The sequence below is a fragment of the Culicoides brevitarsis genome, chromosome 3 (assembly GCF_036172545.1).
Source record: "Culicoides brevitarsis isolate CSIRO-B50_1 chromosome 3, AGI_CSIRO_Cbre_v1, whole genome shotgun sequence".
Lineage (NCBI taxonomy): Eukaryota > Metazoa > Arthropoda > Insecta > Diptera > Ceratopogonidae > Culicoides > Culicoides brevitarsis.
The window spans coordinates 29,047,659-29,064,335 of record NC_087087.1 but is presented as its reverse complement, the minus strand read 5'-3'; the positions used below and the strand labels follow the sequence as shown (position 1 = coordinate 29,064,335).

The 16,677-nt window shown below is 26.7% G+C and overlaps 1 protein-coding gene across 1 annotated transcript in view; it reads left to right on the top strand.

Moving 5' to 3' along the window:
- The window catches only part of LOC134834244 (irregular chiasm C-roughest protein), a 170,726-nt gene that overhangs the window by 135,992 nt on the left and 18,057 nt on the right, over positions 1-16,677 (top strand). The window contains exon 5 of the mRNA XM_063848831.1: positions 15,134-15,158. The gene's annotated coding sequence lies outside the window, so the exon portion shown is untranslated. The remainder of the gene's footprint in view (positions 1-15,133; positions 15,159-16,677) is intronic.

The following is a 16,677-nucleotide window of genomic DNA, read 5'->3' as shown; positions in this document are numbered from 1 at the left end:
AAAATTAATTTTGTAAAAAAATTATAAGAAAATTAGAAAATTGTAAAAATAAATATTTAAAAATTATTAAAAAAAATCACATTTTGATGAAAAAATTCTTTTACAAATTTTTGACTTAATTTATATTTTTCATTATTTTTAATTTGACTCAACTGAAATTTTATTTAATTTTTTTAATATTTTTTTTATAAAAAAAATTTTAAATTGATTTTTTTAACTTAAATTTCATTAATAATTTTTAAATTTAAAAAAAATTTTTCTTTTATTTTTTAAATAAATTTAAATAAATTAATAAGTAAAAAATAAATTTAAATAAATTAAGAGTTTTTAAATAAATTTAAAAAAAATTTAAATTACTGAAAAGTATTCAAGAAAAATTCTGTAAATATCATTTTTAAATAATTCATATGTAATTAAATTTTTTATTAAAAATTTTCGCATATTTCTGAAAAATTTCTTATATTTTTTTCTTTATTTTATTAATTATTATTATTTATTTTTTTTTTATTATTTAATTTAATTTGAAAAATTATTTTTTTAATAAAAAATTAAAATAAATAAATTCAAATTAAATAAATACAAAATAAAATTAATTAAATTATTTATTAAATAAATATTTAATTTTCGGAATATTTACAAAAAATCCTGAACGGAGCAAAAATTTCGTCATCACGCCTTCCGAAACTAGTAATGTTGATAAAATTGCATTTTGATTTACGATGCGCGCCAACTTTTCGACAGTGTGTCACTTTTTCCCTGCCTAGGTAACACGGAACATTTTAATTGACGGTTGGGTGTTATTAATCATTTCCACAAAAAAAAAAATTACACGAATCTCCATGAAAAATGACTTTTGACTTTAAAAACTGCTGATAATAACAAAGTGTCGAAAGGAACCACAAAACGATGACAAACGAGAATTTCCAACCGCAAACACGTCTGCTGAACTCTTTTCTTCTTCTTCTTCGTCGTCGCTTTGAAATATTATCAAAAGTTCTTTTCCGGTTTTATTTACTTTTTCGCTCCGAAAATCCTTAAAGAGGAAAAAGAAAACAAGAGGAAGAAATGTAGAACAAGAAAAACTTTTCACCACAATTAAAATTGCAATTTGTTCAAATTTTATTTGAGAAAATATCTTTTAAATGTGTAATAATAATAACACAAATAATGTAACAAACTCGACGAAAAAGGAAAAACTTCTCTTGTTTTCATATGATAATAGTTTTGTTTTGTTTTTGGAACAGATTGGAATATGTTTTGTTTGCAGTGCAAGTCCCTCGCTGGGGAGTTCCAACGCTGCCTGCCAACTAGGGTGTTACTGAAATTCGTGCTGCGGTGCCCGAATGTCACGACGAGTCATCCAATTATGCCCCATAAAAGTTTTAAATGTTTGCTCGAGACTTACTTCGTCGTAATAAATGCCTAAAAACACACAACTTTTGATACACTTTTCTTTCCTTTTTCACTTGCAACAAAAGCGAGGAGAGAAAAATTACTTTTGTTTGTATTTTCTTGTCTACTTGTCAACGCAACATCATCATCCAAGGCAGAAACCTACAAGGGGGGATCCAGAGGGCTATCAGAAAATTTATTATAATCACCTTTTTTGTTAAATTTTGTGTCATTTTTGTGATTTTTAAGCTTCAAAGGGGGGTGCAATTGCCCCCCCCCCCCTCTGGATCCGCCCTTGGATGACCCCCCCCCCCCCCTGGATTCGCCCTTGGAAACCCATGAGGGGGGGGGGGGCAAATCTATCATTTTTGCCCATTTTCAGGTCTTTTTTGTAATTTTTAGTACATTTTGAACTGAAAAGGGGGAGGGGGGCTAGATGCCCCGATGCCCCCCCCTTCTGGATCCGCCCTTGTCATCATCATCATCGTCTTCGAGGAAAAGTGCTTCCAGTACTTACTTATCGTTAGTTAGTTAGCATCAAATAAATGTCTTTTTCACTGAGATAAAACAATAATAATAAAATTAAAGGAAGAGTCCATTTTTTCTGACAATTTTCTGTCACAAAAGTTTCATGGTTGTCTGCCCAAAAATGCATTTAATTCCGGCAGAACTTTTTTTTTTGCTTCCCACATGTCTGTCGAAAAATCCGAATCCGAGTGACATGAGGAGGAAAAAGTTATTTTAATTTATCTAATTTATTTTCGAGAGTGGCAAAATGTCTTGAATTTAGTTCAATTGTTGTTACTTCTTCGTCGTCTCGGGACAACTTTTCTCGCACACAAACACACACACAAGAAAAGTTCTGAGAGCGACAGAACGAGAGTTAACAGTGATTTATGTCTCTGGAGAAAAGTTTCGCAAAGTTATTTGAGAGGAATTCGTACGTGTCGCTTTCATGTTATTTTTGTTCCTCAACAAGCTTTTGTTTCGCTCCCTTTTTTTCTCCATCTACGACGCACACGACGGCTTATCGTCACAAAGTTATTATCACATTACGACACTTGCTCCAATTACAATTTACTTTTACTGTCGTCCTCCGTTGTTTGTCCTTTGAAATTGCGAGAGAGAAAAAAAGATAAAGATAAAAGTAAATTGCATTTTCACCTTGCTTCCGTCGTTTTTAGCTCGCTCACTTGTGTCATTTAGCAGCACGATAAACTATAAAAAATAATTTTAAAAAAATTTTCAGAATTTCGTCTTTTTATTAAAACGCAAAATCCAATACAGAATTTTAGCCGCCAGCATTAGGTTTCAAAAATTTTAAAATAAAGTTTTCGTTTGCTTGATAAAAGCGCTTTTAATTTTTTTTTCTAACCACGTGATCATTTTTTGTTTTTTTAAATGAATATTTTTAATTTTTTTTTCCTTATGCAAATTTAAATTTTTTTATCCCAATAAATATTTGGAAAAATTTTTGCAATGTTAATTTTTACAAATTTATTAAGCACGTGACTCTTGTAACCACGTGACTATTGTAACCACGTGACTTTTTTTAAAACATATTTTCGGAGTTTTAGCCTCAATAAAAATTTTAATTCTTCATCCATAATCGTAATAAAATTTTTCATCCCAATGAATATTTAAAAAAATACTTTTATGAGCAAAATTTAAAAATTTTTAACCACGTGACCTGCAATTTTTTTATTTTTTAAGTGAAAATTTTCAAATTTTAAACCCATAGAACTTTTAAATTATTTATTTTTTATGCAAATTTTAATTTTTTTATCCCAATCAGCATTTTGAAAATTTTTGAAATGTTAATTTTCATAAATTTTTCAACCACGTGACTTTTGTAACCACGTGACTTATTTTAAAACATATTTTTGGAGGTTTAGCCCTAATACAAATTTTAATTCTTCATCCCTATTCACTTTTAATCACATTTTTTAACCAATTTTTAACCACGTGATCAATTTAACTACGTGACATAGTTCAATGCAGTTTTTATAATTTTTTTCCCGAAATATATTTAAAATTTTTACCCCAAAGCACATTTTAAATAATAAGCTAAATGAAAATTCTTAAGAAAATCATCAAAATTGAAATTTAAAAGAAAAGAAACCACGTGACTTTTGTAAAAAAAATCCTTTCCTTAAAAAAAATTTAAAAAAAATAATTTCAAATAAAAAATACTTGCCGCCTCCATCGCACAATAACAGCTAATACTTAATTTCCTTTCATTTTGCCACAATTTACACGACGCTCCCTGCATCACGACAGCATTTATATTCATTAAATGCCGTAACGGTAAGACGACGTAAACTAACAACAACATATTGTTGTGAAACGAAATGAAATGGAGCGCCAGCAGAAGCGAGAAAATGTAACAATAATGAAATAAAATAATGCAACAAACGTCAGTGAAACACTCCCGGTACATTTATCAAGCAAGAAGAGAGAGAGAAAGAGCTTTAAATATATTTGCAACAAATTTCTGTTCGTTCGTGGGAGAAAGAGGAGAAACATGGCATACATGGGCGAAGTAACCAGAGACACACACAGAGAAAATCCTCGAACGAACGTAAATAATAAAAGTCTCGTATTTCTTGTGGAGATATTTAATTCTTGTGGAACATGAAACAAACCTGTTAATGATGAATAAAATATCATCATACTGGTAATAATTTGCTTGCTTGCCAACAATGCTCCTCGATACGAAGACTCGCCTCGGCAAAATAAATGAATTTTGGATGTAACAAATTAGGAGTCAGATGTGGTCTCATATTTCATTAGGTTGCTGTTCTGCCAGACACGAAATTGCGGAAATTGGGTTTTATTTACATTTTTTGCACAAAAGTCTAAGATTTTAGTTTGCTTTTGGACAGAGGTCAGGGCAAATAAATGCCACAAAAGAAAAAGAAAAGGAAACATCATCAATCATAAGTACATTTGCCAAATGAAAGACGAGTCAGAGGAAAAAAACACATTGGAACAAAAGGAAAAATTCTTATCAAAATTTGCCCCTAAATGTGGTTGAAAAGGTCAAAAGTTGTTCAATCGTCTCTTTTCTACCCGTTTTTCTTTCTTTCTCATGGGATACAGATTTTTTTCATTTTCACGTTACACAATTTTCTATTAAAGAGGAATTCAATATTTTTTTTTAAATTTTTATGTGAGTCAAAAAGTTTCTTTTTTTACGAATTTTAATAAATTTTTTACTTGATTTAATTTTTAAAGATTTTTGCGATTTTCTTATTGAGTTAAATAATTTTTTTTTAAATTCAAACATAATTAATTAAAATAAAAAAAAATAATTAAATTTTAAACGCAAATACAAAAAATACAAAAAATAATTTATTTAATTAGAATTTTAAAAAAATTATTCAAAAATAATTAATTTAATTTTTAAAAAATCCAATTCAAAATTCCACCATTTTTTATATTAATTTACAAAAAAATAATTAATAAAAAATTATTCAATTTAAATTTAAAAAATTAATTAAAATTCATAAAAATAGTTAATTTGAATTAAAAAAAAGAATAAATAATTAAATTTTAAATCAAAAATGAATCAAAGTAAAAAAAATTAATTAATTAAAATAAAATAAAATAAAATACATATTTAATTTAATTCTAAAAAAATCATTTAAAATCATAAGAATTAAAAAAAAATAATTAAAATAAATAAAATAATTAATTAATTTTAAATAACAAAAATTCAAATTCAAAGAAAATTAATTAAAATTTTAAAATAATTAATTAAAATAAAAAAGAATAATTAATTAAAAACCATTCACAAAAAACATGAGTAATTTTAACAATATTTTTTTTTATTTTTTATAATTTTTAAATAAAAATTCACATTTTCATACGCCTCACAAACAAAAATTGATCAATAAAAACTTTGTAACGCAATAACTCAAATTCTGTTCAAAATATCATTCTGTACATTACTCTGACTAAAAGATATTAGCTTTTAGAAGGTTTCTGTATTGAAAAAATTTAGAAAAAAATTTAAAAACCCAAGAAAATTGATAAAAATTCAATGTAAAGTTGATTGCTAAAGAAGAATTTTACATTTTTTAATGAATTTTTTCTTCTTAAAAAATTTTTAATAGAAAAAAAAGGGCAAAATGTTATATAAAAACCGACGCCAAGCCAAAGATGCTAAAAATACCACAAAACGAACAGTTGACACAAAATTCCTTGTAATTCGTTGGTACAAACACGATTTTTTCTTGCTCTCATTTCTCCTTTCGATTAATGGTCGACCAGTTCATGCGACTTGCTATACATCTTCCATGTTTTTTTTTGTGCCGCTCGTTTTTTTTCTGTTATCGCTCCACTGTTGTTTGTTTTTGTGCAATATTAATGTTTCATAATTAAGAATGACATTGTGGGGGGTTGAGAGAGAAAGAGGAAAAAAACGAACGGCAAATTGATAACAGCATCCCTGTGGCATTTATCGCCGCAAATAATGCTATTTATTATGTTCTCGTTCGTCGTCTTCGAGACAAAAAACCATTCCCCATCCAGCCTTGCGTTTGCCCATCGATAAGAGACGACAGATAAATTTTAATGCAATTTGACTTTGCTCTCGTCGCTTTGCTATCGAGGATTAGTTGATAAAACATGAGACATCTTGAGCAGCTTTTTCATCGTGAACACAAATGATTTTAATGATTGATATTAAACAGCGTTGTCTCTGTTTCTCGGTGCTGCTCACGAACGGGCTTTGTTATCACGTAATCGTTACTTTATTGCCGGTCATATTTTATTTTCATCCTCCGTCGTTGTCGTCGTCGTCGTCCTTGTTTTGGGTAAATTAAGAATTACCTACGCAAGAATACACAGTGACTTTGACAGACGTTACAAGACAAATTAGCAACGGTGTTTGTCTGTTTTATCTCGCCCGTATTTTTTACATGCCATGAGAATTGAATGTTTCGCATTTTACAAAGGGGAGCTTTAATTCAAAACAAAAATTTTATTTTTTTCTTAATTTTTTTTGTTAAAAAATGTTTTTTAAATAGGTACTTTAAAAATTTTATAGATTTCAACTTTTTAAAGTTTTAATTTTTTTTAATCAATGAAGGCATTAGAAATCAAAAAATTCAACCATTTAAAAAAAATAAAGTTTTTTTTTTAAAAAATAAAAATTTTAAACCACGTGACTAAAAAAGCTATTTAAAGCAAATTTTGACCTATTCAGTTTTCAATTTTAACCCACATACTATTTTTTTAGTTCATCCCAATGTAAATTTTAAATTTTTGTCCCAATACGCATTCTTAATTTTTGACCCAGTGAACATTTCGAAAAGTTTAACCACGTGACTTTTAAATTTCTTTATAATTTTTTGGCATTTTAAGCAAAAATATAAAAAATTTTCAAAATATTTTACAAATTCTAAGTTTTTGTCCCAATTAGTATTCTTGAATTTCGACCCACTGAACATTTTAAAAAGTTCAACCACGTGACTTTCATATTTCTTTATAATTTTTTGAGCATTTTAAGCAAAAAATTTACTCAAAAGTGTAAAAAAAAAAATTCCTGACCACGTGACTTAAGGAGTTATTTAAATCATACTTAGACTTATTGCTCAGTTCAATTAAAATCCCGAAACATTTTTTTGTATCATCTTAATGCAAATTTCAAGCTTTTGACCCAATACATATTTTTATATTTCAGACCCAGTGCAAATTTTGAAAATCTTAACCACGTGGTTTTTTTTTAATTATTTGAATTTAAAAAAAATTAAATAAAATTAGAAAAATATTAATAATTTGCGAAACACTAATTTTTCACAATGAACAAAATTAACCGAATATTGATTAAAAATTCAGACTAGATCGAAAAATATTTTTGGTTAATTTTAGCGTTTTTTTTTTTAATTGTAGCAGATGCTTGGTCATGACAACCCTCATTGAAAGCCTGTCACAGTAATAAAAGACACGCACCATTTTCAAATTATTTCTTTAAAATTATAATTTATTTATAAATCTGCCTAAATATAGAGTTATAATATAATGATAATAATAACAAACTAAATAATGAATGATATGTTTCACAGATTTAGAGATAATAATAATGGCAGGTTTTGTGTGTCTGACAAAGAAATCAACCGAAACAACCACAAAAATACGTGATACTTTTGGCAGATTAAGACAAAAAGGAATAAATTTCTTCGTTTTTGTGCGATGATGAGGACGATAAAATAAATTTAGTGTAGGCGAAAGAAAGACTTTTCTCCGTTTTTGCAGAAAATTTCTAAAAAGACCGACAATACACAATTCGAGAGCGAGTTGAAATGTGTAAACCATAAAACCACATCTTTAGGCTAGATAAATACTATTATTGGAGTGTGCATGTGTTTGCTCTTCAATGCGAACAATTCGGAACAATTTCTGAGATATTGCCACAAACACATATTCTGATTATTTGCATTTTTTTTTTGTTCTTCCTTTCTTGAGCAAAACTGCCCTTTTTGCTACAAAAAACAAACATTTTCCTCCTTCGTCTTCTTTGTGGATGCGGAGACCGACCGGTGATACAATAACAATAATAATAACTAACAATGCAGGAAATACAAAAGATTTCCCAAAACCTGTGTTTGAATGGGTGTGTGTGTTTTCGTGTGAGAATTAGGTCAAAAATACTTCTGAATAAACATTTTGAAATTTATTTTGCATCAAACAAACACACACAAACGAAAAACGATTATTTCTTTTATGAAATTTCATTCGTAACGTAATGGAGGTGGCTGGTTATTTGTTCCTTTTTCTTATTAAAGCCAAAAAATGTTAGAAAATGTGTTAATTAAAGAAGTTTTCGTTTTGAGACTGAGTCTGTGAAAAAAAAATTAATAAAAAAAAATATTTCTTAAAATTTTTTATTTATTTAAAATAATTTTAATAAATTAATAATAATTAATTAATTATTTATTTTAATTATAATTATAAATTTTAATAAAAAAATATAACCAAATAAAATACATTAAATTTAAATTAATTATTAAATAATTTTAATAAAATTTAAAAAAAATATTTTATTAAGTAAATTGATATATTTACAATATTTTAATAAGAATCCTGAAAAAATCATTTTTTTTATTTGTTTTTTTTTTAAAGTCACAATTTAAAATAAAATAAAATATATATTAAGATTTTTTTTTAAATATGATATTTTTAATTAAAAAATAATATGAAAAAAAACCAAAAATTTAAAGGTATATTAAATAAAATTATTTAAAAAAAAATAAATTAATAAAAAAATTAAAATAAAAACGATATTTAATTTATTTTAAGTGAGAATTAACTTTTAAAAAATATTTTTTAAAATTATTTTAAAAAAAAATTAATTATAACTATATTTTCAAATTATATTTATAAATTTAACTTAAAAAAATTAATTTCAATAAAAAATAAAAAAAATAATTAATTTTTAATAAAAAAAAAATATTTTTTTAATAATTAATTTAATTTTATTTATTTTTTTAATGGATTTTAATAAATATTTATAAAAATTAATTTACAAAATTAATTATTTTATTCTTTTTAAGAAAAAAATTATTTCTTATTTATTTTTTTTTAATTTAATAATTTTTTAAAATAATTTTAGTAAATTAACACTAAAAATCTGTTTCAAATGATATTGTTTTTTTTAAATTTTATTAAAATTGTCACAAATTTTTTCCTGCCTTACAATACAAAAAAAATTATAATTATTTAATATCAAATAAATTTCAGCATAATAAGGTGCTGATGCTAAACAAAAAAAAGTATTTTCCAAAGAAAACTATCAATTGAATGTTATTTGCACTTGTGTGTATTTCGTCCTTTCTTCTCACACTCTCCAACAATCAAAATGATGCGTGTTAGATTAGCTGAATAAGCACAAACCTTTTTTCTGGCAACTTACCCACACACACACACATCATCATCACGGACGCCTATTAAGAAAAGATGTTTGAAGAAAAAGGAACATGACGTGCGCTTGTTTGCTGGTCTCGGAATGCCCTACTTATCATCATCATCGAAAATCCTCACATTTACAAACAAACTGCAATAATAATAATATAAAAGGTTAGGTACATGGGTGTGACAAAAAAAAGAGCCTACACGCAAATTCGGCTATTTATGAGAAACGAAAGAAAAAAATTAAGAAGGACATTCCTCACATTCAAAAAAAAAAAAGAAAGAAAAAATTTTCTGACACGGAAGACTTTCATCTGTTTTTTATTTGTTTGATGAATTCCTTTATTTGTAATTTCCGTGCGAGCGAACGAACGAAGCGGGCGGCTGAATAATTGCGAATTCCTTTTATATTCGAGAGATTTTAATAATTAAATAGAAGGAAAATTCGCACAATTTATGAATTGTGAAGAAAAAGGAGGCACGAAAAAAATTCTCGTTTGATGTGCAAAAGAAGAGTTTGAGTGAATGTAACAAAGAGTAGATAAACAACGAAATTCTTCTAATTTTTTCCTTAAATTGTTTTAATTAAAATTACAAGGACCTACAAACAAGTGGAAATTATTAAAATAAAGTAGCGCGAAACAAAAAAAAAAGGTCATAGCTCCATTGCCAGTTAATTAGGATTATTTTTAAGACACCAACGAAAAAAAAAATTAATAGCGGAAAAATGCAAATAATTTGCTGGCACTCCTTGAGTAAATGTTTATTTAGTTTGCTACAAATACCCATTAAGAAGGTCAGGATTGATTAAAATTCTTGCAATTTTTTGTGAGTGTGTAAAAACACTTTTTTAAATAATTGAAAGACACGAAGAACGACAAAAATCCCTAAACATAAAAAAGGATTATTTTGCAATAATAAAAAAAATAAAATGGAGAAAAAAATCGTCGCTTTTGCAAGGAATTAAAAAAAAAAGTTAACACTTTTGAATGGATTTTTTTTATTCACTCAACATTAAAGGTTTTTTTCTTTTTTTTTTTTGTATAAAAAAAAATTTTTAAAAATGTTAAAAAATAATTAAAATAAATTAAATTAATCATTAAATAAAATAATAATTAATTAAATAAAAATTAATAAAATAATTTGATACAATTAATTAAATTAGTTTATTAATTTAATGAAATTCAGTTTATTTATAATTAATTTATTTTTTTAATTTATTTAAATTTATTTAATTTATTAATTAATTGATTAAATATATATTAAAATTTTTTATATATTTTTTTTTCACTAAAAATTTAATAAAATTTAAAAATAATTTATTTTTATTTTAATTTATTTAATTTTATTAAATTTTTAATTTATATATTTATGTAATTATTTTTATTTATTAATTAATTAATTTAATATTCAATTTTTTTTATTATTTTTTTCGCATTTTTAAAATATTTTTTTTAATAAGTAAAATAAATAAATTAATTAATTTAAATTTAATTTATTTGATCAATTTAATATTATTTTATTAATTAATTTTGTTTAATTAATAATTTTTTTAATCGAAAAGTAATCAAAAAAAAAAAGCTCAAAGTAGAACAAAAAAAAATGTAGAAAAAATTACTTTTCCATTATAAATTCTCAGAATTTTTTTTAAAACATAACATAACATGCTCTAGAAACTGCGTGAAAAAAGAAACACGTTCCATGTTAATCACGTTATAGTTATCCCAGAACGTTGCTAAATATTTTACATATTCATTTATTTTTTTTTTCTCGTCTCGTCTCATAAAAGCCCTTACTAACCATAGCCACAAGTCGTGTAGGGAAAATTTTTCTCGCATCATTAGTCGTCTCGTCTCGTTACCAACTAATTTAATTACTTTAACGACTAACTTCTTTTTTTTTTGTACAACCTTTTTCAAAAATAAAATTTAACGAAGAAGGAAAAAAAATCAAAAACTTGCCAAAATGTTCATTCTTTTTGATGGATTTACATAAAAAACCTTTTAAAAATTTATTTGGCTACTAATTTATCAAGAACAATTTCCCTTGATTTCCTATTTTTTTTTCGTATGAAGTTTCATATTTAATAAATTTGGTTTAAATGACATGATGATGAAATACCAAAAAAAAAAGTGCGAAACACGAAATTCAACTTTCAAGGAACAAAGATCGATTTTTTTTATTTCAACACGGACTTAATTGATTGACAAGTTTTTGGCATGTCTGAAAATGCAATTTTTTTTTAATTGGCAGAAAGGCTTAAGGGCGAAAATTGTTCCAAACAACTCACCTTTATTTCCATAATTTAATAAATACTTTGTCTCGAGCACAAAAACAAAAACGGAGAAAGACAAATTTCCAGTCACAATTCAATTTAAAGTAGAAAACGAATGACACGAAAACAAAACAAAAACTTTATATTGTTTTAATAAGATTATATCTGGTAGGTTGGTACACTTGCACGTACAGACAGGTGTTTTTCATGGACTTCATTTCCTCCCTGCGTATAAATTACCATGCAGACATTTGCATTTTGCATCACTCAATTTCCAGAGAGTAATTCCTTGATTTAGTTATAACAAAGTGTGACTTTTGTGAAAAGTGAACGGAAAATGTGATAAAAGACATGCACAAAAGAGCCGAGGTGACACAAGTAATTTGTTGGAATTGTTTGTCTATTTTCCTTCGTCTCCAGCAACAAAGGTGTTAGCTATTGAATATGAATGGAAAAGCTATTGTACTGTTAACTCGAAAGAAAAAAATTTTAGAAAATTGTCGAAAGAAAAAACGAATCGCTTTTTGATTTTAAACCACGTGACTTTTTGACCTACTGCAAATTTTAAAATTTTAGCCCAATGTACATTTTAAAATTTCTCCCTAATGAATATTTTGAATTTTTGTCCTATATTGCATTTATTAATAACCCCATGCACAAATGTGAAGTAGTCGACCAAATGCATATTTTGAATTTTCAACCCAATGCACATTTTAAAAATTTTAAGTATCAAAATAATAATTTCTCTTCAGTTATTAAAAATGTTTAAAACTAAAAAAAAATCCCAATGCATAATTTAAAATCCTCATCCCAATACAAATTTTAAAGTTTTTAACCACGTGACTCATTGTTCAATGAATTAACAGTTTTTCATAATTTTTTTATGATTATTTTTTTGAACAAATAAATTAACCCAGTGCACATTTTTCAAAAATAATTTTCATAGTGAACATTTCAAATTTTCATCCCAATGCATATTTTAAAATTTTTCAAACCACGTGACTAATTTTTTAATGAATTAACAATTTTTTATAATTTTTTATGATTTTTTTAACCAAAAAAAAATTAGCCCAATGCACATTTTAAAAAAAAATCATAAAGAAAAATTAAAATTCTCATCCCAGTACACATTGACATTTTTTAAACACGTGACTTTACAGACAGACCAAATTTAATTTTCTTTAAAGCACAGTAAAAAAGAAATGCCAGAGTTTTTGATCGTTTCTGGCTTCCGGCTATAGAGAAAGCGCAAAAATAGAGAGGAAAGGCTTGAATTTATTACCATACATTTATCTGGATTACAAATATCTGTAAATTTTTTTTTTGCCATGAATGGCGCATGTTTGCATTTTTGTCCGGTGTTCAACATTCCTTTTGTATCTTGCACTTTTTTTTCAGTTTTCAAACAATGAAAAATTGTCAGAAAAAAACCACGAAGCATCAAAATAAATCGAGCAAATACATTCTTTTGAAAGGCTATTTGTTGTGTGCGATTTTTTTTGTGAACAGGGTGCAACGAAAAATTACACGTGCCTCACTAAACACCCAAATTTGTTTTCTTATCTGGATTGCGATAAACGAATAATAAAATGAAATCTAGCTTATGTACTTCCCCTTTCTTTTATGATTTCCCAAAAAAAAAATTGCTTCGAAATTATTATTACAGCACGTAACTAATCAAATAAACGGCGTTACCCAAATTTCGGACATTATTTGAAGTTGAAAAGGTTTTGTCCCTCTTTAGAAATTCTCTTTTTATTTTATTTTATTATTTTTACTGATAAAGCAATAATTTACATTCACACAAATTGTAGTAGTAACAGTCAAGTCAACATTTTTTTTTTGCCTCTATTATTATTACTTTTATTTGTTTGATTGTCACCCGTCGTTCACGTCGTCGTCGTCGGAAAACTCGCACAAAACTGACTGATTGTCATAAACCATTCATTCATTCACTTACTACTGACTTATCCAACAAGAAAAAAATTTGTCAGTCACTTTTTTTCCTTTTTTCTCCCACACACAATGGTAACCATAAAATAATAGCTTAACAATACAAAAATTGCTGACTGACTACATGTAACAATGGAAAAAAAACGACAAATTTTGTTTCTGAATAGTGAACATCAAGTTTTGATCCGACAGAGTGAAAGAGAAGTAATTTTCAAATCCTGCGTATTTTGCTCTGAATCGGTCTGGATTCATGTTAAAGATTTTGAATGGTCCATTCATTTATGTAATGCAAACAAGTTGTAGCTTTTATTAATTGTAAATCTGAATTTCTAAGAATTTTGTCTGCAAATCAATTCTAAGGATTTATTTGAATTGAATTAAAGTTGTTTGTTTTACATAAAACTTAATACGAACCACAACCCAGTGCATATTTTAAGTTTTTCAAGTATTACAATTTCGATATTTGCCCCAGTTGACATTTTAAAATATTTGTCCCAATGCACTTTTAAGATTTTTGACCTAATGTAAATTTTAAAAAATTGACAATTTCAAATTCATCATTTTTGCCCCATTTGACATTTAAATTTAATTGGTCCAAAACACATTCAAGATTCTCTGGATCTCTATTTTGACCAGAAAAACATGCCCCGATGCACATTTTTTATAAATTTTTTTCATAATGAAAATAAATTTTTAGCCTAATGCATATTTTTAAAAAAAAATTACCACGTGACTCAATATTCAATGAATTAAAAATTTTATATTTTTTTTAAATTTTTTTAACAAAAATAAATTAGCCCAATGCACATTTTAAAAATTTGACCCGAAATTTCAAAATCTACCCCAATATTAACATTACTTCGAAAAAAATTAGCATGAGAGTTTCTGATGAATTTCTGTTAGTTAAGCCCAAAATAATCGAAAAAATCTAAATTCAAAATTCTGGAATAAACTTTTGATATTTTAGACATATTTTAGTGGATTTGGGGTTTAACAAGTACCTCTTTGACATACCCAACCAAACTAAAAGTGCCTAAAAATACCGAAGTTCATTCCAGAATTTTAAATTTAAGTTTTTTCGGTTATTTTAGGCCTAACTAACACAAAAAATCACATGCCAAATTTTTCTCAAAGTAATGTTAAAATCGAGTGAAATTGGATCAAATTTTTAAAATGTGCATTGGGTGATGTGATGTGCTTTAAAAATTATTGAAATTGAATTTAAATGGGTCAAATTTTTTAAAATGCGCATTAGGTCAATTTTATAAAATTTGCATTGGGTAAAAAATCTTCAATGTGCATTGGGACAAATATTTTTCGTATACCGGGTGATGTGATTTGAAATTATTTCAAATAAAATTTCAGATAAAATTTCTCATTGATGGAACTAAAACTTAATTTTTGTATGAACAGAAATAATTTTGAATGGAAAAAGCCCGAGTTTTCAGCCATTGACCAAGGATTACCTTTCCACGGCATTAATTTTAATTGGTTCGATTGAAAAATAAATTCCTAAGCCCGCCTTTGAGGCACATTTTAAAAGCAAATCCTTTAACGATGAATTTTCACTAATATTCATATTTGTTTATCTCTTTTCAGATCAAAAGCCGAGTATGAACGAAACGTAAGTAGTAGGTATATGAGTAAACGAGTAAATTATGAGTCTGACCTCCATTCAGGCAACTTTCAAATATCCTTTAAAAAATAAAATAACACATAAAAGGAGTGTGTTGAACAACAAAACTTTGTTAATGATTCATCTTAAGTGCTTTCGTGTGCTCATAAAAAAAACTTTTCTGAATTCTAATATCATTAAAAACATATTTTTGCTGTTATTTATTTTAGTGATTTTTTACTTTTGCAACTTTTTCGGCAACGTGTCGCACCGACACACGAAGGATGATGATGATGGCAAATATTTTTCAAAACAATAAAAACACTACTTTTATGCATTTCGGGGATAATAAAAGCTTAGAAATTTCTATTTTTTTGTAGAAACAAAGACTCGGTAATTTTGCGTCAAGTTTAAGATAAGAGCCTCATCGCCGAGCAAAGAATTTTTATTATTATTACCGTCATTGTTTGTGTTAGGAGGTATGTTGTTTAAATACTCGAACAAGAGATCTCGGAGAAAACGTTCGCTCATTCACAAATATTATATGAAATAATAAAAAGATAACAAATGTTTGCACTTAACCACTTAAATTTTTATGCACATTTTTGCCTATAACTATTTTCGCACACAAGCCGAGCCCGAGCACGGACAATAATAGGATGAAATAATAATACTACTACGTTATGAGAGTAGAGAAAGATAATTTGGCAAGACAAATAAAGATTAAATTTACGTTGCTTTGGCCATTCAACAGTCGACATCGTCTCGTATAGCTCCAGATACAGAGCAAAAAGGGGGGATAAATGCACTTTTATTTTATTTTATTCGTTCTTTCTCTTTATATTATCATCAACCTTGATGTATCTACAAACGAATGTAAATGCCAATGTGTTCTTCTTCTTTCTTCATCATTATATTCCTTGGTATTTTATTATTATTTTATTTTTTTGTGTCCATTTCTCTCAAAAAAACAAAAAGGTTTTTGCACTTATTTCATTCATTCATGATAATTGGAATGACATGAAACGTGTGCCAGCTATTTGTATAAACGGGCAGTTTAAGCTGAACGTACAAAACTTTTCTATTATTTTCTCGTTTTTCTTTCGTGCCACTACGTACGTACGTTGAGTAATCTCTTTTTTATTTGTATGAGTAATGATCCGTATAATAGACAAAGCTTTTTTTGTGATGATGATTTTATCCGTCGTCGTTTTTGGTACAGGAGGAAACGCCAGGTATTCAATACATGTTGCAGTAAATGATTTTTAAGCAGCTTTTCCGACGACAGATCGAACAAAGTAAATCAGATTTTGAACCAAAAATTGTCTGAAAAGTTGGTGAAATATGCAATCGTATTTTACATTGAATCAACTTTTTTATTGGTGATTTGGTTTTTTAACCATAATTGAAACCAACAGGCTGCTTTACTATGAAAATTGTTCAATTGCTGTTCGGATGAAATCTTTGACGATGAAATTTTATGAAAATTCGTTGAAAGGTTTAGGATTTCAGAGAACTTTAGAAACCC